The sequence below is a fragment of the Garra rufa genome, chromosome 8, assembly GCF_049309525.1.
Source record: "Garra rufa chromosome 8, GarRuf1.0, whole genome shotgun sequence".
NCBI lineage: Eukaryota > Metazoa > Chordata > Actinopteri > Cypriniformes > Cyprinidae > Garra > Garra rufa.
The window spans coordinates 2493916-2511817 of NC_133368.1; the positions used below are offsets into that span (position 1 = coordinate 2493916).

The following is a 17902-nucleotide window of genomic DNA, read 5'->3' on the forward strand; positions in this document are numbered from 1 at the left end:
GGCGGGCTCGTCCAGGATTTGAACCCGGGACCTCTCGCACCCTAAGCGAGAATCATACCCCTAGACCAACGAGCCAACTAAATGCACAGTTCACTGTACTCCTGGAAAAGCAACTCTCCCGGTGCTCAGTGCTTTACTGCACCCCTGGTAAAAAAAAAGACCATTTTGGCACTTACCGGATCAACATTAAAACAGGCTTTAACGACTGAGTCGGGCTCGTCCGGGATTTGAACCCGGGACCTCTCGCACCCGAAGCGAGAATCATACCCCTAGACCAACGAGCCATTCAAACAAACTCTTCACTGTGCTCCCGGTAAAGAAAGCAGGATGCACAGATACACCTTAAAAGAGCACTTTTGAAGTTGCAGACGGGCTCGTTCGAGATTTGAAGCCGGGACCTCTCGCAACCTAAGTGAGAATCATAGCCCTTGACCAACGAGACTCCTAGGGGTGTGACGTCGTGAAGACGACACATATGGCTGCAAAAACAAACCAAAAAAAACCTCCTATCTGCCACAGCTCCACCAGCTTGGGCTTCCCTTCCAGTCGAGTGTTGACCAAAGCTTATCAGGGTAAGGGACTTGAGGCTCGATTCCAACCCAGACGGGTTGCACTGCAGCGCCGCCCAACTATTGCAATGGTCGGATCGACTTATACAACTCCAGAAATCCGGGACCTCTCGTACCCGCTGTGCGCCGGTTTTCATTTATACTTCTGCATCATTGTCCACGTCGACGTGCAGTACACATGCGAACCGCTAGTCTGCAGTGTCCACGGGCATGATGCTTGTGTAAACCGAAGTACCACGGCAGAGGCCGAAGAAGAAGCCGTAGCTACGGTTCGAACCAGAAGTATAAATCAGATTTTACACTCTCCCAAATGAGCTATATTGACAATGCCACGTCTGGCAAGTGACCAGCGCTGTAAATGACATTGACACTGAAAAACCACAAGTAGGAAGATTTCAGTCCTACTTAATGATGCCTTGCAACCGAGCCAAAGCAAGCAGGATAGACAGCTACTCCTCCAAAAAAGTGTTTTCAAAGCTGCAGACAGGCTCGTCCAGGATTTGAACCAAGGAACTGTTGCACCTGAAGCAAGAATCACAACCCTAGACCAACAAGCCACACAAAGGAGGTATGGTCACTGAAATAGCTCAGATGGAACCGTCGTTCAGTGCAAACTCTCAAACCCATCAAGCTAAGCAGCCAACCAAGTTCAAATTGCAGATGAGGAACTGAGAAAAAGGGTCCGACTTAGATGTCAAAAGAAAGCCGGATCAATGGATGCAACTTTAAAAATCTAGGCTTAATGCAGGCTCGTCCGGGATTTGAACCCGGGACCTCTCGCACCCTAAGCGAGAATCATACCCCTAGACCAACGAGCCTCTCGATGGTGTCCAGTCTTGAAGAAGACACATACGGCTGCAAACCCCCCCCCACATCCTTTCTGCTGGGTCTCCAGCAGATTGGACAGCCCTTCCAATCGAATGTTGACCAAAACTTGTCAGGAGGTGAGGCTCGATTCAACCCCAGCCAGAAAACAGGCCTCAAAGACCAAGGCGGGCTCGTCCGGGATTTGAACCCGGGACCTCTCGCACCCTAAGCGAGAATCATACCCCTAGACCAACGAGCCAACTAAATGCACAGTTCACTGTACTCCTGGAAAAGCAATGGATGCAACTTTAAAACTTTAAAAATCTAGGCTTAATGCGGGCTCGTCCGGGATTTGAACCCGGGACCTCTCGCACCCTAAGCGAGAATCATACCCCTAGACCAACGAGCCTCTCGATGGTGTCCACTCTTGAAGAAGACACATACGGCTGCAAAACCCCCCCACATGCTTTCTGCTGGGTCTCCAGCAGATTGGACAGCCCTTCCAATCGAATGTTGACCAAAACTTGTCAGGACGTGAGGCTCGATTCAACCCCAGCCAGAAAACAGGCCTCAAAGACCAAGGCGGGCTCGTGCAGGATTTGAACCCGGGACCTCTCGCACCCTAAGCGAGCATCATACCCCTAGACCAACGAGCCAACTAAATGCACAGTTCACTGTACTCCTGGAAAAGCAACTCTCCCGGTGCTCAGTGCTTTACTGCACCCCTGGTAAAAAAAAAGACCATTTTGGCACTTACCGGATCAACATTAAAACAGGCTTTAACGACTGAGTCGGGCTCGTCCGGGATTTGAACCCGGGACCTCTCGCACCCGAAGCGAGAATCATACCCCTAGACCAACGAGCCATTCAAACAAACTCTTCACTGTGCTCCCGGTAAAGAAAGCAGGATGCACAGATACACCTTAAAAGAGCACTTTTGAAGTTGCAGACAGGCTCGTTCGAGATTTGAAGCCGGGACCTCTCGCAACCTAAGTGAGAATCATAGCCCTTGACCAACGAGACTCCTAGGGGTGCAAAAACAAACCAAAAAAAACCTCCTATCTGCCACAGCTCCACCAGCTTGGGCTTCCCTTCCAGTCGAGTGTTGACCAAAGCTTATCAGGGTAAGGGACTTGAGGCTCGATTCCAACCCAGACGGTTGCACTGCAGCGCCGCCCAACTATGGCAATGGTCGGATCGACTTATACAACTCCAGAAATCCGGGACCTCTCGTACCCGCTGTGCGCCGGTTTTCATTTATACTTCTGCATCATTGTCCACGTCGACGTGCAGTACACATGCGAACCGCTAGTCTGCAGTGTCCACGGGCATGATGCTTGTGTAAACCGAAGTACCACGGCAGAGGCCGAAGAAGAAGCCGTAGCTACGGTTCGAACCAGAAGTATAAATCAGACTTTACACTCTCCCAAATGAGCTATATTGGCAATGCCACGTCTGGCAAGTGACCGGCGCTGTAAATGACATTGACACTGAAAAACCACAAGTAGGAAGATTTCAGTCCTACTTAATGATGCCTTGCAACCGAGCCAAAGCAAGCAGGATAGACAGCTACTCCTCCAAAAAAGTGTTTTCAAAGCTGCAGACAGGCTCGTCCAGGATTTGAACCAAGGAACTGTTGCACCTGAAGCAAGAATCACAACCCTAGACCAACAAGCCACACAAAGGAGGTATGGTCACTGAAATAGCTCAGATGGAACCGTCGTTCAGTGCAAACTCTCAAACCCATCAAGCTAAGCAGCCAACCAAGTTCAAATTGCAGATGAGGAACTGAGAAAAAGGGTCCGACTTAGATGTCAAAAGAAAGCCGGATCAATGGATGCAACTTTAAAAATCTAGGCTTAATGCGGGCTCGTCCGGGATTTGAACCCGGGACCTCTCGCACCCTAAGCGAGAATCATACCCCTAGACCAACGAGCCTCTCGATGGTGTCCAGTCTTGAAGAAGACACATACGGCTGCAAACCCCCCCCCCACATCCTTTCTGCTGGGTCTCCAGCAGATTGGACAGCCCTTCCAATCGAATGTTGACCAAAACTTGTCAGGAGGTGAGGCTCGATTCAACCCCAGCCAGAAAACAGGCCTCAAAGACCAAGGCGGGCTCGTCCGGGATTTGAACCCGGGACCTCTCGCACCCTAAGCGAGAATCATACCCCTAGACCAACGAGCCAACTAAATGCACAGTTCACTGTACTCCTGGAAAAGCAATGGATGCAACTTTAAAACTTTAAAAATCTAGGCTTAATGCGGGCTCGTCCGGGATTTGAACCCGGGACCTCTCGCACCCTAAGCGAGAATCATACCCCTAGACCAACGAGCCTCTCGATGGTGTCCACTCTTGAAGAAGACACATACGGCTGCAAAACCCCCCCACATGCTTTCTGCTGGGTCTCCAGCAGATTGGACAGCCCTTCCAATCGAATGTTGACCAAAACTTGTCAGGACGTGAGGCTCGATTCAACCCCAGCCAGAAAACAGGCCTCAAAGACCAAGGCGGGCTCGTGCAGGATTTGAACCCGGGACCTCTCGCACCCTAAGCGAGAATCATACCCCTAGACCAACGAGCCAACTAAATGCACGGTTCACTGTACTCCTGGAAAAGCAACTCTCCCGGTGCTCAGTGCTTTACTGCACCCCTGGTAAAAAAAAGACCATTTTGGCACTTACCGGATCAACATTAAAACAGGCTTTAACGACTGAGTCGGGCTCGTCCGGGATTTGAACCCGGGACCTCTCGCACCCGAAGCGAGAATCATACCCCTAGACCAACGAGCCATTCAAACAAACTCTTCACTGTGCTCCCGGTAAAGAAAGCAGGATGCACAGATACACCTTAAAAGAGCACTTTTGAAGTTGCAGACAGGCTCGTTCGAGATTTGAAGCCGGGACCTCTCGCAACCTAAGTGAGAATCATAGCCCTTGACCAACGAGACTCCTAGGGGTGCAAAAACAAACCAAAAAAAACCTCCTATCTGCCACAGCTCCACCAGCTTGGGCTTCCCTTCCAGTCGAGTGTTGACCAAAGCTTATCAGGGTAAGGGACTTGAGGCTCGATTCCAACCCAGACGGTTGCACTGCAGCGCCGCCCAACTATGGCAATGGTCGGATCGACTTATACAACTCCAGAAATCCGGGACCTCTCGTACCCGCTGTGCGCCGGTTTTCATTTATACTTCTGCATCATTGTCCACGTCGACGTGCAGTACACATGCGAACCGCTAGTCTGCAGTGTCCACGGGCATGATGCTTGTGTAAACCGAAGTACCACGGCAGAGGCCGAAGAAGAAGCCGTAGCTACGGTTCGAACCAGAAGTATAAATCAGACTTTACACTCTCCCAAATGAGCTATATTGACAATGCCACGTCTGGCAAGTGACCGGCGCTGTAAATGACATTGACACTGAAAAACCACAAGTAGGAAGATTTCAGTCCTACTTAATGATGCCTTGCAACCGAGCCAAAGCAAGCAGGATAGACAGCTACTCCTACAAAAAAGTGTTTTCAAAGCTGCAGACAGGCTCGTCCAGGATTTGAACCAAGGAACTGTTGCACCTGAAGCAAGAATCACAACCCTAGACCAACAAGCCACACAAAGGAGGTATGGTCACTGAAATAGCTCAGATGGAACCGTCGTTCAGTGCAAACTCTCAAACCCATCAAGCTAAGCAGCCAACCAAGTTCAAATTGCAGATGAGGAACTGAGAAAAAGGGTCCGACTTAGATGTCAAAAGAAAGCCGGATCAATGGATGCAACTTTAAAAATCTAGGCTTAATGCGGGCTCGTCCGGGATTTGAACCCGGGACCTCTCGCACCCTAAGCGAGAATCATACCCCTAGACCAACGAGCCTCTCGATGGTGTCCAGTCTTGAAGAAGACACATACGGCTGCAAAACCCCCCCACATGCTTTCTGCTGGGTCTCCAGCAGATTGGACAGCCCTTCCAATCGAATGTTGACCAAAACTTGTCAGGACGTGAGGCTCGATTCAACCCCAGCCAGAAAACAGGCCTCAAAGACCAAGGCGGGCTCGTCCGTGATTTGAACCCGGGACCTCTCGCACCCTAAGCGAGAATCATACCCCTAGACCAACGAGCCAACTAAATGCACAGTTCACTGTACTCCTGGAAAAGCAACTCTCCCGGTGCTCAGTGCTTTACTGCACCCCTGGTAAAAAAAAAAGACCATTTTGGCACTTACCGGATCAACATTAAAACAGGCTTTAACGACTGAGTCGGGCTCGTCCGGGATTTGAACCCGGGACCTCTCGCACCCTAAGCGAGAATCATACCCCTAGACCAACGAGCCATTCAAACAAACTCTTCACTGTGCTCCCGGTAAAGAAAGCAGGATGCACAGATACACCTTAAAAGAGCACTTTTGAAGTTGCAGACGGGCTCGTTCGAGATTTGAAGCCGGGACCTCTCGCAACCTAAGTGAGAATCATAGCCCTTGACCAACGAGACTCCTAGGGGTGTGACGTCGTGAAGACGACACATATGGCTGCAAAAACAAACCAAAAAAAACCTCCTATCTGCCACAGCTCCACCAGCTTGGGCTTCCCTTCCAGTCGAGTGTTGACCAAAGCTTATCAGGGTAAGGGACTTGAGGCTCGATTCCAACCCAGACGGTTGCACTGCAGCGCCGCCCAACTATTGCAATGGTCGGATCGACTTATACAACTCCAGAAATCCGGGACCTCTCGTACCCGCTGTGCGCCGGTTTTCATTTATACTTCTGCATCATTGTCCACGTCGACGTGCAGTACACATGCGAACCGCTAGTCTGCAGTGTCCACGGGCATGATGCTTGTGTAAACCGAAGTACCACGGCAGAGGCCGAAGAAGAAGCCGTAGCTACGGTTCGAACCAGAAGTATAAATCAGATTTTACACTCTCCCAAATGAGCTATATTGACAATGCCACGTCTGGCAAGTGACCAGCGCTGTAAATGACATTGACACTGAAAAACCACAAGTAGGAAGATTTCAGTCCTACTTAATGATGCCTTGCAACCGAGCCAAAGCAAGCAGGATAGACAGCTACTCCTCCAAAAAAGTGTTTTCAAAGCTGCAGACAGGCTCGTCCAGGATTTGAACCAAGGAACTGTTGCACCTGAAGCAAGAATCACAACCCTAGACCAACAAGCCACACAAAGGAGGTATGGTCACTGAAATAGCTCAGATGGAACCGTCGTTCAGTGCAAACTCTCAAACCCATCAAGCTAAGCAGCCAACCAAGTTCAAATTGCAGATGAGGAACTGAGAAAAAGGGTCCGACTTAGATGTCAAAAGAAAGCCGGATCAATGGATGCAACTTTAAAAATCTAGGCTTAATGCAGGCTCGTCCGGGATTTGAACCCGGGACCTCTCGCACCCTAAGCGAGAATCATACCCCTAGACCAACGAGCCTCTCGATGGTGTCCAGTCTTGAAGAAGACACATACGGCTGCAAACCCCCCCCTACATCCTTTCTGCTGGGTCTCCAGCAGATTGGACAGCCCTTCCAATCGAATGTTGACCAAAACTTGTCAGGACGTGAGGCTCGATTCAACCCCAGCCAGAAAACAGGCCTCAAAGACCAAGGCGGGCTCGTGCAGGATTTGAACCCGGGACCTCTCGCACCATAAGCGAGCATCATACCCCTAGACCAACGAGCCAACTAAATGCACAGTTCACTGTACTCCTGGAAAAGCAACTCTCCCGGTGCTCAGTGCTTTACTGCACCCCTGGTAAAAAAAAGACCATTTTGGCACTTACCGGATCAACATTAAAACAGGCTTTAACGACTGAGTCGGGCTCGTCCGGGATTTGAACCCGGGACCTCTCGCACCCGAAGCGAGAATCATACCCCTAGACCAACGAGCCATTCAAACAAACTCTTCACTGTGCTCCCGGTAAAGAAAGCAGGATGCACAGATACACCTTAAAAGAGCACTTTTGAAGTTGCAGACAGGCTCGTTCGAGATTTGAAGCCGGGACCTCTCGCAACCTAAGTGAGAATCATAGCCCTTGACCAACGAGACTCCTAGGGGTGCAAAAACAAACCAAAAAAAACCTCCTATCTGCCACAGCTCCACCAGCTTGGGCTTCCCTTCCAGTCGAGTGTTGACCAAAGCTTATCAGGGTAAGGGACTTGAGGCTCGATTCCAACCCAGACGGTTGCACTGCAGCGCCGCCCAACTATGGCAATGGTCGGATCGACTTATACAACTCCAGAAATCCGGGACCTCTCGTACCCGCTGTGCGCCGGTTTTCATTCATACTTCTGCATCATTGTCCACGTCGACGTGCAGTACACATGCGAACCGCTAGTCTGCAGTGTCCACGGGCATGATGCTTGTGTAAACCGAAGTACCACGGCAGAGGCCGAAGAAGAAGCCGTAGCTACGGTTCGAACCAGAAGTATAAATCAGACTTTACACTCTCCCAAATGAGCTATATTGGCAATGCCACGTCTGGCAAGTGACCGGCGCTGTAAATGACATTGACACTGAAAAACCACAAGTAGGAAGATTTCAGTCCTACTTAATGATGCCTTGCAACCGAGCCAAAGCAAGCAGGATAGACAGCTACTCCTCCAAAAAAGTGTTTTCAAAGCTGCAGACAGGCTCGTCCAGGATTTGAACCAAGGAACTGTTGCACCTGAAGCAAGAATCACAACCCTAGACCAACAAGCCACACAAAGGAGGTATGGTCACTGAAATAGCTCAGATGGAACCGTCGTTCAGTGCAAACTCTCAAACCCATCAAGCTAAGCAGCCAACCAAGTTCAAATTGCAGATGAGGAACTGAGAAAAAGGGTCCGACTTAGATGTCAAAAGAAAGCCGGATCAATGGATGCAACTTTAAAAATCTAGGCTTAATGCGGGCTCGTCCGGGATTTGAACCCGGGACCTCTCGCACCCTAAGCGAGAATCATACCCCTAGACCAACGAGCCTCTCGATGGTGTCCAGTCTTGAAGAAGACACATACGGCTGCAAAACCCCCCCACATGCTTTCTGCTGGGTCTCCAGCAGATTGGACAGCCCTTCCAATCGAATGTTGACCAAAACTTGTCAGGACGTGAGGCTCGATTCAACCCCAGCCAGAAAACAGGCCTCAAAGACCAAGGCGGGCTCGTCCGTGATTTGAACCCGGGACCTCTCGCACCCTAAGCGAGAATCATACCCCTAGACCAACGAGCCAACTAAATGCACAGTTCACTGTACTCCTGGAAAAGCAACTCTCCCGGTGCTCAGTGCTTTACTGCACCCCTGGTAAAAAAAAAAGACCATTTTGGCACTTACCGGATCAACATTAAAACAGGCTTTAACGACTGAGTCGGGCTCGTCCGGGATTTGAACCTGGGACCTCTCGCACCCTAAGCGAGAATCATACCCCTAGACCAACGAGCCTCTCGATGGTGTCCACTCTTGAAGAAGACACATACGGCTGCAAAACCCCCCCACATGCTTTCTGCTGGGTCTCCAGCAGATTGGACAGCCCTTCCAATCGAATGTTGACCAAAACTTGTCAGGACGTGAGGCTCGATTCAACCCCAGCCAGAAAACAGGCCTCAAAGACCAAGGCGGGCTCGTCCGGGATTTGAACCCGGGACCTCTCGCACCCTAAGCGAGAATCATACCCCTAGACCAACGAGCCAACTAAATGCACAGTTCACTGTACTCCTGGAAAAGCAACTCTCCCGGTGCTCAGTGCTTTACTGCACCCCTGGTAAAAAAAAAGACCATTTTGGCACTTACCGGATCAACATTAAAACAGGCTTTAACGACTGAGTCGGGCTCGTCCGGGATTTGAACCCGGGACCTCTCGCACCCTAAGCGAGAATCATACCCCTAGACCAACGAGCCATTCAAACAAACTCTTCACTGTGCTCCCGGTAAAGAAAGCAGGATGCACAGATACACCTTAAAAGAGCACTTTTGAAGTTGCAGACGGGCTCGTTCGAGATTTGAAGCCGGGACCTCTCGCAACCTAAGTGAGAATCATAGCCCTTGACCAACGAGACTCCTAGGGGTGTGACGTCGTGAAGACGACACATATGGCTGCAAAAACAAACCAAAAAAAACCTCCTATCTGCCACAGCTCCACCAGCTTGGGCTTCCCTTCCAGTCGAGTGTTGACCAAAGCTTATCAGGGTAAGGGACTTGAGGCTCGATTCCAACCCAGACGGTTGCACTGCAGCGCCGCCCAACTATTGCAATGGTCGGATCGACTTATACAACTCCAGAAATCCGGGACCTCTCGTACCCGCTGTGCGCCGGTTTTCATTTATACTTCTGCATCATTGTCCACGTCGACGTGCAGTACACATGCGAACCGCTAGTCTGCAGTGTCCACGGGCATGATGCTTGTGTAAACCGAAGTACCACGGCAGAGGCCGAAGAAGAAGCCGTAGCTACGGTTCGAACCAGAAGTATAAATCAGATTTTACACTCTCCCAAATGAGCTATATTGACAATGCCACGTCTGGCAAGTGACCAGCGCTGTAAATGACATTGACACTGAAAAACCACAAGTAGGAAGATTTCAGTCCTACTTAATGATGCCTTGCAACCGAGCCAAAGCAAGCAGGATAGACAGCTACTCCTCCAAAAAAGTGTTTTCAAAGCTGCAGACAGGCTCGTCCAGGATTTGAACCAAGGAACTGTTGCACCTGAAGCAAGAATCACAACCCTAGACCAACAAGCCACACAAAGGAGGTATGGTCACTGAAATAGCTCAGATGGAACCGTCGTTCAGTGCAAACTCTCAAACCCATCAAGCTAAGCAGCCAACCAAGTTCAAATTGCAGATGAGGAACTGAGAAAAAGGGTCCGACTTAGATGTCAAAAGAAAGCCGGATCAATGGATGCAACTTTAAAAATCTAGGCTTAATGCAGGCTCGTCCGGGATTTGAACCCGGGACCTCTCGCACCCTAAGCGAGAATCATACCCCTAGACCAACGAGCCAACTAAATGCACAGTTCACTGTACTCCTGGAAAAGCAATGGATGCAACTTTAAAACTTTAAAAATCTAGGCTTAATGCGGGCTCGTCCGGGATTTGAACCCGGGACCTCTCGCACCCTAAGCGAGAATCATACCCCTAGACCAACGAGCCTCTCGATGGTGTCCACTCTTGAAGAAGACACATACGGCTGCAAAACCCCCCCACATGCTTTCTGCTGGGTCTCCAGCAGATTGGACAGCCCTTCCAATCGAATGTTGACCAAAACTTGTCAGGACGTGAGGCTCGATTCAACCCCAGCCAGAAAACAGGCCTCAAAGACCAAGGCGGGCTCGTGCAGGATTTGAACCCGGGACCTCTCGCACCCTAAGCGAGCATCATACCCCTAGACCAACGAGCCAACTAAATGCACAGTTCACTGTACTCCTGGAAAAGCAACTCTCCCGGTGCTCAGTGCTTTACTGCACCCCTGGTAAAAAAAAGACCATTTTGGCACTTACCGGATCAACATTAAAACAGGCTTTAACGACTGAGTCGGGCTCGTCCGGGATTTGAACCCGGGACCTCTCGCACCCGAAGCGAGAATCATACCCCTAGACCAACGAGCCATTCAAACAAACTCTTCACTGTGCTCCCGGTAAAGAAAGCAGGATGCACAGATACACCTTAAAAGAGCACTTTTGAAGTTGCAGACAGGCTCGTTCGAGATTTGAAGCCGGGACCTCTCGCAACCTAAGTGAGAATCATAGCCCTTGACCAACGAGACTCCTAGGGGTGCAAAAACAAACCAAAAAAAACCTCCTATCTGCCACAGCTCCACCAGCTTGGGCTTCCCTTCCAGTCGAGTGTTGACCAAAGCTTATCAGGGTAAGGGACTTGAGGCTCGATTCCAACCCAGACGGTTGCACTGCAGCGCCGCCCAACTATGGCAATGGTCGGATCGACTTATACAACTCCAGAAATCCGGGACCTCTCGTACCCGCTGTGCGCCGGTTTTCATTTATACTTCTGCATCATTGTCCACGTCGACGTGCAGTACACATGCGAACCGCTAGTCTGCAGTGTCCACGGGCATGATGCTTGTGTAAACCGAAGTACCACGGCAGAGGCCGAAGAAGAAGCCGTAGCTACGGTTCGAACCAGAAGTATAAATCAGACTTTACACTCTCCCAAATGAGCTATATTGGCAATGCCACGTCTGGCAAGTGACCGGCGCTGTAAATGACATTGACACTGAAAAACCACAAGTAGGAAGATTTCAGTCCTACTTAATGATGCCTTGCAACCGAGCCAAAGCAAGCAGGATAGACAGCTACTCCTCCAAAAAAGTGTTTTCAAAGCTGCAGACAGGCTCGTCCAGGATTTGAACCAAGGAACTGTTGCACCTGAAGCAAGAATCACAACCCTAGACCAACAAGCCACACAAAGGAGGTATGGTCACTGAAATAGCTCAGATGGAACCGTCGTTCAGTGCAAACTCTCAAACCCATCAAGCTAAGCAGCCAACCAAGTTCAAATTGCAGATGAGGAACTGAGAAAAAGGGTCCGACTTAGATGTCAAAAGAAAGCCGGATCAATGGATGCAACTTTAAAAATCTAGGCTTAATGCGGGCTCGTCCGGGATTTGAACCCGGGACCTCTCGCACCCTAAGCGAGAATCATACCCCTAGACCAACGAGCCTCTCGATGGTGTCCAGTCTTGAAGAAGACACATACGGCTGCAAACCCCCCCCCACATCCTTTCTGCTGGGTCTCCAGCAGATTGGACAGCCCTTCCAATCGAATGTTGACCAAAACTTGTCAGGAGGTGAGGCTCGATTCAACCCCAGCCAGAAAACAGGCCTCAAAGACCAAGGCGGGCTCGTCCGGGATTTGAACCCGGGACCTCTCGCACCCTAAGCGAGAATCATACCCCTAGACCAACGAGCCAACTAAATGCACAGTTCACTGTACTCCTGGAAAAGCAATGGATGCAACTTTAAAACTTTAAAAATCTAGGCTTAATGCGGGCTCGTCCGGGATTTGAACCCGGGACCTCTCGCACCCTAAGCGAGAATCATACCCCTAGACCAACGAGCCTCTCGATGGTGTCCACTCTTGAAGAAGACACATACGGCTGCAAAACCCCCCCACATGCTTTCTGCTGGGTCTCCAGCAGATTGGACAGCCCTTCCAATCGAATGTTGACCAAAACTTGTCAGGACGTGAGGCTCGATTCAACCCCAGCCAGAAAACAGGCCTCAAAGACCAAGGCGGGCTCGTGCAGGATTTGAACCCGGGACCTCTCGCACCCTAAGCGAGAATCATACCCCTAGACCAACGAGCCAACTAAATGCACGGTTCACTGTACTCCTGGAAAAGCAACTCTCCCGGTGCTCAGTGCTTTACTGCACCCCTGGTAAAAAAAAAGACCATTTTGGCACTTACCGGATCAACATTAAAACAGGCTTTAACGACTGAGTCGGGCTCGTCCGGGATTTGAACCCGGGACCTCTCGCACCCGAAGCGAGAATCATACCCCTAGACCAACGAGCCATTCAAACAAACTCTTCACTGTGCTCCCGGTAAAGAAAGCAGGATGCACAGATACACCTTAAAAGAGCACTTTTGAAGTTGCAGACAGGCTCGTTCGAGATTTGAAGCCGGGACCTCTCGCAACCTAAGTGAGAATCATAGCCCTTGACCAACGAGACTCCTAGGGGTGCAAAAACAAACCAAAAAAAACCTCCTATCTGCCACAGCTCCACCAGCTTGGGCTTCCCTTCCAGTCGAGTGTTGACCAAAGCTTATCAGGGTAAGGGACTTGAGGCTCGATTCCAACCCAGACGGTTGCACTGCAGCGCCGCCCAACTATGGCAATGGTCGGATCGACTTATACAACTCCAGAAATCCGGGACCTCTCGTACCCGCTGTGCGCCGGTTTTCATTTATACTTCTGCATCATTGTCCACGTCGACGTGCAGTACACATGCGAACCGCTAGTCTGCAGTGTCCACGGGCATGATGCTTGTGTAAACCGAAGTACCACGGCAGAGGCCGAAGAAGAAGCCGTAGCTACGGTTCGAACCAGAAGTATAAATCAGACTTTACACTCTCCCAAATGAGCTATATTGACAATGCCACGTCTGGCAAGTGACCGGCGCTGTAAATGACATTGACACTGAAAAACCACAAGTAGGAAGATTTCAGTCCTACTTAATGATGCCTTGCAACCGAGCCAAAGCAAGCAGGATAGACAGCTACTCCTCCAAAAAAGTGTTTTCAAAGCTGCAGACAGGCTCGTCCAGGATTTGAACCAAGGAACTGTTGCACCTGAAGCAAGAATCACAACCCTAGACCAACAAGCCACACAAAGGAGGTATGGTCACTGAAATAGCTCAGATGGAACCGTCGTTCAGTGCAAACTCTCAAACCCATCAAGCTAAGCAGCCAACCAAGTTCAAATTGCAGATGAGGAACTGAGAAAAAGGGTCCAACTTAGATGTCAAAAGAAAGCCGGATCAATGGATGCAACTTTAAAAATCTAGGCTTAATGCGGGCTCGTCCGGGATTTGAACCCGGGACCTCTCGCACCCTAAGCGAGAATCATACCCCTAGACCAACGAGCCTCTCGATGGTGTCCAGTCTTGAAGAAGACACATACGGCTGCAAACCCCCCCCCACATCCTTTCTGCTGGGTCTCCAGCAGATTGGACAGCCCTTCCAATCGAATGTTGACCAAAACTTGTCAGGAGGTGAGGCTCGATTCAACCCCAGCCAGAAAACAGGCCTCAAAGACCAAGGCGGGCTCGTCCGGGATTTGAACCCGGGACCTCTCGCACCCTAAGCGAGAATCATACCCCTAGACCAACGAGCCAACTAAATGCACAGTTCACTGTACTCCTGGAAAAGCAATGGATGCAACTTTAAAACTTTAAAAATCTAGGCTTAATGCGGGCTCGTCCGGGATTTGAACCCGGGACCTCTCGCACCCTAAGCGAGAATCATACCCCTAGACCAACGAGCCTCTCGATGGTGTCCACTCTTGAAGAAGACACATACGGCTGCAAAACCCCCCCACATGCTTTCTGCTGGGTCTCCAGCAGATTGGACAGCCCTTCCAATCGAATGTTGACCAAAACTTGTCAGGACATGAGGCTCGATTCAACCCCAGCCAGAAAACAGGCCTCAAAGACCAAGGCGGGCTCGTCCGGGATTTGAACCCGGGACCTCTCGCACCCTAAGCGAGAATCATACCCCTAGACCAAGGAGCCAACTAAATGCACAGTTCACTGTACTCCTGGAAAAGCAACTCTCCCGGTGCTCAGTGCTTTACTGCACCCCTGGTAAAAAAAGACCATTTTGGCACTTACCGGATCAACATTGAAACAGGGTTTAACGACTGAGTCGGGCTCGTCCGGGATTTGAACCCGGGACCTCTCGCACCCGAAGCGAGAATCATACCCCTAGACCAACGAGCCATTCAAACAAACTCTTCACTGTGCTCCCGGTAAAGAAAGCAGGATGCACAGATACACCTTAAAAGAGCACTTTTGAAGTTGCAGACGGGCTCGTTCGAGATTTGAAGCCGGGACCTCTCGCAACCTAAGTGAGAATCATAGCCCTTGACCAACGAGACTCCTAGGGGTGCAAAAACAAACCAAAAAAAACCTCCTATCTGCCACAGCTCCACCAGCTTGGGCTTCCCTTCCAGTCGAGTGTTGACCAAAGCTTATCAGGGTAAGGGACTTGAGGCTCGATTCCAACCCAGACGGTTGCACTGCAGCGCCGCCCAACTATGGCAATGGTCGGATCGACTTATACAACTCCAGAAATCCGGGACCTCTCGTACCCGCTGTGCGCCTGTTTTCATTTATACTTCTGCATCATTGTCCACGTCGACGTGCAGTACACATGCGAACCGCTAGTCTGCAGTGTCCACGGGCATGATGCTTGTGTAAACCGAAGTACCACGGCAGAGGCCGAAGAAGAAGCCGTAGCTACGGTTCGAACCAGAAGTATAAATCAGACTTTACACTCTCCCAAATGAGCTATATTGACAATGCCACGTCTGGCAAGTGACCGGCGCTGTAAATGACATTGACACTGAAAAACCACAAGTAGGAAGATTTCAGTCCTACTTAATGATGCCTTGCAACCGAGCCAAAGCAAGCAGGATAGACAGCTACTCCTCCAAAAAAGTGTTTTCAAAGCTGCAGACAGGCTCGTCCAGGATTTGAACCAAGGAACTGTTGCACCTGAAGCAAGAATCACAACCCTAGACCAACAAGCCACACAAAGGAGGTATGGTCACTGAAATAGCTCAGATGGAACCGTCGTTCAGTGCAAACTCTCAAACCCATCAAGCTAAGCAGCCAACCAAGTTCAAATTGCAGATGAGGAACTGAGAAAAAGGGTCCGACTTAGATGTCAAAAGAAAGCCGGATCAATGGATGCAACTTTAAAAATCTAGGCTTAATGCGGGCTCGTCCGGGATTTGAACCCGGGACCTCTCGCACCCTAAGCGAGAATCATACCCCTAGACCAACGAGCCTCTCGATGGTGTCCAGTCTTGAAGAAGACACATACGGCTGCAAACCCCCCCCCACATCCTTTCTGCTGGGTCTCCAGCAGATTGGACAGCCCTTCCAATCGAATGTTGACCAAAACTTGTCAGGAGGTGAGGCTCGATTCAACCCCAGCCAGAAAACAGGCCTCAAAGACCAAGGCGGGCTCGTCCGGGATTTGAACCCGGGACCTCTCGCACCCTAAGCGAGAATCATACCCCTAGACCAACGAGCCAACTAAATGCACAGTTCACTGTACTCCTGGAAAAGCAATGGATGCAACTTTAAAACTTTAAAAATCTAGGCTTAATGCGGGCTCGTCCGGGATTTGAACCCGGGACCTCTCGCACCCTAAGCGAGAATCATACCCCTAGACCAACGAGCCTCTCGATGGTGTCCACTCTTGAAGAAGACACATACGGCTGCAAAACCCCCCCACATGCTTTCTGCTGGGTCTCCAGCAGATTGGACAGCCCTTCCAATCGAATGTTGACCAAAACTTGTCAGGACGTGAGGCTCGATTCAACCCCAGCCAGAAAACAGGCCTCAAAGACCAAGGCGGGCTCGTCCGGGATTTGAACCCGGGACCTCTCGCACCCTAAGCGAGAATCATACCCCTAGACCAAGGAGCCAACTAAATGCACAGTTCACTGTACTCCTGGAAAAGCAACTCTCCCGGTGCTCAGTGCTTTACTGCACCCCTGGTAAAAAAAGACCATTTTGGCACTTACCGGATCAACATTAAAACAGGGTTTAACGACTGAGTCGGGCTCGTCCGGGATTTGAACCCGGGACCTCTCGCACCCGAAGCGAGAATCATACCCCTAGACCAACGAGCCATTCAAACAAACTCTTCACTGTGCTCCCGGTAAAGAAAGCAGGATGCACAGATACACCTTAAAAGAGCACTTTTGAAGTTGCAGACAGGCTCGTTCGAGATTTGAAGCCGGGACCTCTCGCAACCTAAGTGAGAATCATAGCCCTTGACCAACGAGACTCCTAGGGGTGCAAAAACAAACCAAAAAAAACCTCCTATCTGCCACAGCTCCACCAGCTTGGGCTTCCCTTCCAGTCGAGTGTTGACCAAAGCTTATCAGGGTAAGGGACTTGAGGCTCGATTCCAACCCAGACGGTTGCACTGCAGCGCCGCCCAACTATGGCAATGGTCGGATCGACTTATACAACTCCAGAAATCCGGGACCTCTCGTACCCGCTGTGCGCCGGTTTTCATTTATACTTCTGCATCATTGTCCACGTCGACGTGCAGTACACATGCGAACCGCTAGTCTGCAGTGTCCACGGGCATGATGCTTGTGTAAACCGAAGTACCACGGCAGAGGCCGAAGAAGAAGCCGTAGCTACGGTTCGAACCAGAAGTATAAATCAGACTTTACACTCTCCCAAATGAGCTATATTGACAATGCCACGTCTGGCAAGTGACCGGCGCTGTAAATGACATTGACACTGAAAAACCACAAGTAGGAAGATTTCAGTCCTACTTAATGATGCCTTGCAACCGAGCCAAAGCAAGCAGGATAGACAGTTACTCCTCCAAAAAAGTGTTTTCAAAGCTGCAGACAGGCTCGTCCAGGATTTGAACCAAGGAACTGTTGCACCTGAAGCAAGAATCACAACCCTAGACCAACAAGCCACACAAAGGAGGTATGGTCACTGAAATAGCTCAGATGGAACCGTCGTTCAGTGCAAACTCTCAAACCCATCAAGCTAAGCAGCCAACCAAGTTCAAATTGCAGATGAGGAACTGAGAAAAAGGGTCCGACTTAGATGTCAAAAGAAAGCCGGATCAATGGATGCAACTTTAAAAATCTAGGCTTAATGCGGGCTCGTCCGGGATTTGAACCCGGGACCTCTCGCACCCTAAGCGAGAATCATACCCCTAGACCAACGAGCCAACTAAATGCACAGTTCACTGTACTCCTGGAAAAGCAACTCTCCCGGTGCTCAGTGCTTTACTGCACCCCTGGTAAAAAAAAAAGACCATTTTGGCACTTACC

The 17902-nt window shown here is 50.3% G+C and overlaps 43 non-coding genes across 43 annotated transcripts; all 43 read right to left on the bottom strand.

Annotated features, from left to right (window-relative positions):
- Positions 1 to 3: 3 nt before the first annotated feature.
- Positions 4 to 75, bottom strand: trnap-agg (transfer RNA proline (anticodon AGG)). Its single transcript has one exon. It is a non-coding gene; the product is annotated as a tRNA-Pro (tRNA).
- A 137-nt stretch (positions 76 to 212) lies between these two features.
- Positions 213 to 284, bottom strand: trnap-cgg (transfer RNA proline (anticodon CGG)). Its single transcript has one exon. It is a non-coding gene; the product is annotated as a tRNA-Pro (tRNA).
- A 1031-nt stretch (positions 285 to 1315) lies between these two features.
- On the bottom strand, positions 1316 to 1387 carry trnap-agg (transfer RNA proline (anticodon AGG)). Its single transcript has one exon. It is a non-coding gene; the product is annotated as a tRNA-Pro (tRNA).
- Positions 1388 to 1563: 176 nt separating this feature from the next.
- Positions 1564 to 1635, bottom strand: trnap-agg (transfer RNA proline (anticodon AGG)). Its single transcript has one exon. It is a non-coding gene; the product is annotated as a tRNA-Pro (tRNA).
- Positions 1636 to 1713: 78 nt separating this feature from the next.
- Positions 1714 to 1785, bottom strand: trnap-agg (transfer RNA proline (anticodon AGG)). Its single transcript has one exon. It is a non-coding gene; the product is annotated as a tRNA-Pro (tRNA).
- Positions 1786 to 1960: 175 nt separating this feature from the next.
- trnap-agg (transfer RNA proline (anticodon AGG)) lies at positions 1961 to 2032 on the bottom strand. Its single transcript has one exon. It is a non-coding gene; the product is annotated as a tRNA-Pro (tRNA).
- A 137-nt stretch (positions 2033 to 2169) lies between these two features.
- Positions 2170 to 2241, bottom strand: trnap-cgg (transfer RNA proline (anticodon CGG)). The gene has a single exon. It is a non-coding gene; the product is annotated as a tRNA-Pro (tRNA).
- Positions 2242 to 3242: 1001 nt separating this feature from the next.
- On the bottom strand, positions 3243 to 3314 carry trnap-agg (transfer RNA proline (anticodon AGG)). Its single transcript has one exon. It is a non-coding gene; the product is annotated as a tRNA-Pro (tRNA).
- A 177-nt stretch (positions 3315 to 3491) lies between these two features.
- On the bottom strand, positions 3492 to 3563 carry trnap-agg (transfer RNA proline (anticodon AGG)). Its single transcript has one exon. It is a non-coding gene; the product is annotated as a tRNA-Pro (tRNA).
- Positions 3564 to 3641: 78 nt separating this feature from the next.
- trnap-agg (transfer RNA proline (anticodon AGG)) lies at positions 3642 to 3713 on the bottom strand. The gene has a single exon. It is a non-coding gene; the product is annotated as a tRNA-Pro (tRNA).
- A 175-nt stretch (positions 3714 to 3888) lies between these two features.
- Positions 3889 to 3960, bottom strand: trnap-agg (transfer RNA proline (anticodon AGG)). Its single transcript has one exon. It is a non-coding gene; the product is annotated as a tRNA-Pro (tRNA).
- Positions 3961 to 4096: 136 nt separating this feature from the next.
- Positions 4097 to 4168, bottom strand: trnap-cgg (transfer RNA proline (anticodon CGG)). Its single transcript has one exon. It is a non-coding gene; the product is annotated as a tRNA-Pro (tRNA).
- Positions 4169 to 5169: 1001 nt separating this feature from the next.
- Positions 5170 to 5241, bottom strand: trnap-agg (transfer RNA proline (anticodon AGG)). Its single transcript has one exon. It is a non-coding gene; the product is annotated as a tRNA-Pro (tRNA).
- Positions 5242 to 5416: 175 nt separating this feature from the next.
- trnap-agg (transfer RNA proline (anticodon AGG)) lies at positions 5417 to 5488 on the bottom strand. Its single transcript has one exon. It is a non-coding gene; the product is annotated as a tRNA-Pro (tRNA).
- A 138-nt stretch (positions 5489 to 5626) lies between these two features.
- On the bottom strand, positions 5627 to 5698 carry trnap-agg (transfer RNA proline (anticodon AGG)). Its single transcript has one exon. It is a non-coding gene; the product is annotated as a tRNA-Pro (tRNA).
- A 1030-nt stretch (positions 5699 to 6728) lies between these two features.
- Positions 6729 to 6800, bottom strand: trnap-agg (transfer RNA proline (anticodon AGG)). Its single transcript has one exon. It is a non-coding gene; the product is annotated as a tRNA-Pro (tRNA).
- Positions 6801 to 6976: 176 nt separating this feature from the next.
- trnah-aug (transfer RNA histidin (anticodon AUG)) lies at positions 6977 to 7048 on the bottom strand. The gene has a single exon. It is a non-coding gene; the product is annotated as a tRNA-His (tRNA).
- Positions 7049 to 7184: 136 nt separating this feature from the next.
- Positions 7185 to 7256, bottom strand: trnap-cgg (transfer RNA proline (anticodon CGG)). The gene has a single exon. It is a non-coding gene; the product is annotated as a tRNA-Pro (tRNA).
- A 1001-nt stretch (positions 7257 to 8257) lies between these two features.
- Positions 8258 to 8329, bottom strand: trnap-agg (transfer RNA proline (anticodon AGG)). Its single transcript has one exon. It is a non-coding gene; the product is annotated as a tRNA-Pro (tRNA).
- Positions 8330 to 8504: 175 nt separating this feature from the next.
- Positions 8505 to 8576, bottom strand: trnap-agg (transfer RNA proline (anticodon AGG)). Its single transcript has one exon. It is a non-coding gene; the product is annotated as a tRNA-Pro (tRNA).
- A 138-nt stretch (positions 8577 to 8714) lies between these two features.
- Positions 8715 to 8786, bottom strand: trnap-agg (transfer RNA proline (anticodon AGG)). Its single transcript has one exon. It is a non-coding gene; the product is annotated as a tRNA-Pro (tRNA).
- Positions 8787 to 8961: 175 nt separating this feature from the next.
- Positions 8962 to 9033, bottom strand: trnap-agg (transfer RNA proline (anticodon AGG)). The gene has a single exon. It is a non-coding gene; the product is annotated as a tRNA-Pro (tRNA).
- A 137-nt stretch (positions 9034 to 9170) lies between these two features.
- On the bottom strand, positions 9171 to 9242 carry trnap-agg (transfer RNA proline (anticodon AGG)). Its single transcript has one exon. It is a non-coding gene; the product is annotated as a tRNA-Pro (tRNA).
- Positions 9243 to 10272: 1030 nt separating this feature from the next.
- trnap-agg (transfer RNA proline (anticodon AGG)) lies at positions 10273 to 10344 on the bottom strand. Its single transcript has one exon. It is a non-coding gene; the product is annotated as a tRNA-Pro (tRNA).
- A 78-nt stretch (positions 10345 to 10422) lies between these two features.
- trnap-agg (transfer RNA proline (anticodon AGG)) lies at positions 10423 to 10494 on the bottom strand. Its single transcript has one exon. It is a non-coding gene; the product is annotated as a tRNA-Pro (tRNA).
- A 175-nt stretch (positions 10495 to 10669) lies between these two features.
- trnap-agg (transfer RNA proline (anticodon AGG)) lies at positions 10670 to 10741 on the bottom strand. Its single transcript has one exon. It is a non-coding gene; the product is annotated as a tRNA-Pro (tRNA).
- A 136-nt stretch (positions 10742 to 10877) lies between these two features.
- On the bottom strand, positions 10878 to 10949 carry trnap-cgg (transfer RNA proline (anticodon CGG)). Its single transcript has one exon. It is a non-coding gene; the product is annotated as a tRNA-Pro (tRNA).
- Positions 10950 to 11950: 1001 nt separating this feature from the next.
- Positions 11951 to 12022, bottom strand: trnap-agg (transfer RNA proline (anticodon AGG)). The gene has a single exon. It is a non-coding gene; the product is annotated as a tRNA-Pro (tRNA).
- Positions 12023 to 12198: 176 nt separating this feature from the next.
- On the bottom strand, positions 12199 to 12270 carry trnap-agg (transfer RNA proline (anticodon AGG)). The gene has a single exon. It is a non-coding gene; the product is annotated as a tRNA-Pro (tRNA).
- A 78-nt stretch (positions 12271 to 12348) lies between these two features.
- On the bottom strand, positions 12349 to 12420 carry trnap-agg (transfer RNA proline (anticodon AGG)). The gene has a single exon. It is a non-coding gene; the product is annotated as a tRNA-Pro (tRNA).
- Positions 12421 to 12595: 175 nt separating this feature from the next.
- trnap-agg (transfer RNA proline (anticodon AGG)) lies at positions 12596 to 12667 on the bottom strand. Its single transcript has one exon. It is a non-coding gene; the product is annotated as a tRNA-Pro (tRNA).
- Positions 12668 to 12804: 137 nt separating this feature from the next.
- On the bottom strand, positions 12805 to 12876 carry trnap-cgg (transfer RNA proline (anticodon CGG)). The gene has a single exon. It is a non-coding gene; the product is annotated as a tRNA-Pro (tRNA).
- A 1001-nt stretch (positions 12877 to 13877) lies between these two features.
- On the bottom strand, positions 13878 to 13949 carry trnap-agg (transfer RNA proline (anticodon AGG)). Its single transcript has one exon. It is a non-coding gene; the product is annotated as a tRNA-Pro (tRNA).
- A 176-nt stretch (positions 13950 to 14125) lies between these two features.
- trnap-agg (transfer RNA proline (anticodon AGG)) lies at positions 14126 to 14197 on the bottom strand. Its single transcript has one exon. It is a non-coding gene; the product is annotated as a tRNA-Pro (tRNA).
- A 78-nt stretch (positions 14198 to 14275) lies between these two features.
- Positions 14276 to 14347, bottom strand: trnap-agg (transfer RNA proline (anticodon AGG)). The gene has a single exon. It is a non-coding gene; the product is annotated as a tRNA-Pro (tRNA).
- Positions 14348 to 14522: 175 nt separating this feature from the next.
- Positions 14523 to 14594, bottom strand: trnap-agg (transfer RNA proline (anticodon AGG)). Its single transcript has one exon. It is a non-coding gene; the product is annotated as a tRNA-Pro (tRNA).
- A 135-nt stretch (positions 14595 to 14729) lies between these two features.
- On the bottom strand, positions 14730 to 14801 carry trnap-cgg (transfer RNA proline (anticodon CGG)). Its single transcript has one exon. It is a non-coding gene; the product is annotated as a tRNA-Pro (tRNA).
- Positions 14802 to 15802: 1001 nt separating this feature from the next.
- trnap-agg (transfer RNA proline (anticodon AGG)) lies at positions 15803 to 15874 on the bottom strand. The gene has a single exon. It is a non-coding gene; the product is annotated as a tRNA-Pro (tRNA).
- A 176-nt stretch (positions 15875 to 16050) lies between these two features.
- trnap-agg (transfer RNA proline (anticodon AGG)) lies at positions 16051 to 16122 on the bottom strand. The gene has a single exon. It is a non-coding gene; the product is annotated as a tRNA-Pro (tRNA).
- A 78-nt stretch (positions 16123 to 16200) lies between these two features.
- trnap-agg (transfer RNA proline (anticodon AGG)) lies at positions 16201 to 16272 on the bottom strand. Its single transcript has one exon. It is a non-coding gene; the product is annotated as a tRNA-Pro (tRNA).
- Positions 16273 to 16447: 175 nt separating this feature from the next.
- trnap-agg (transfer RNA proline (anticodon AGG)) lies at positions 16448 to 16519 on the bottom strand. Its single transcript has one exon. It is a non-coding gene; the product is annotated as a tRNA-Pro (tRNA).
- Positions 16520 to 16654: 135 nt separating this feature from the next.
- trnap-cgg (transfer RNA proline (anticodon CGG)) lies at positions 16655 to 16726 on the bottom strand. Its single transcript has one exon. It is a non-coding gene; the product is annotated as a tRNA-Pro (tRNA).
- Positions 16727 to 17727: 1001 nt separating this feature from the next.
- Positions 17728 to 17799, bottom strand: trnap-agg (transfer RNA proline (anticodon AGG)). The gene has a single exon. It is a non-coding gene; the product is annotated as a tRNA-Pro (tRNA).
- Positions 17800 to 17902: the final 103 nt, after the last annotated feature.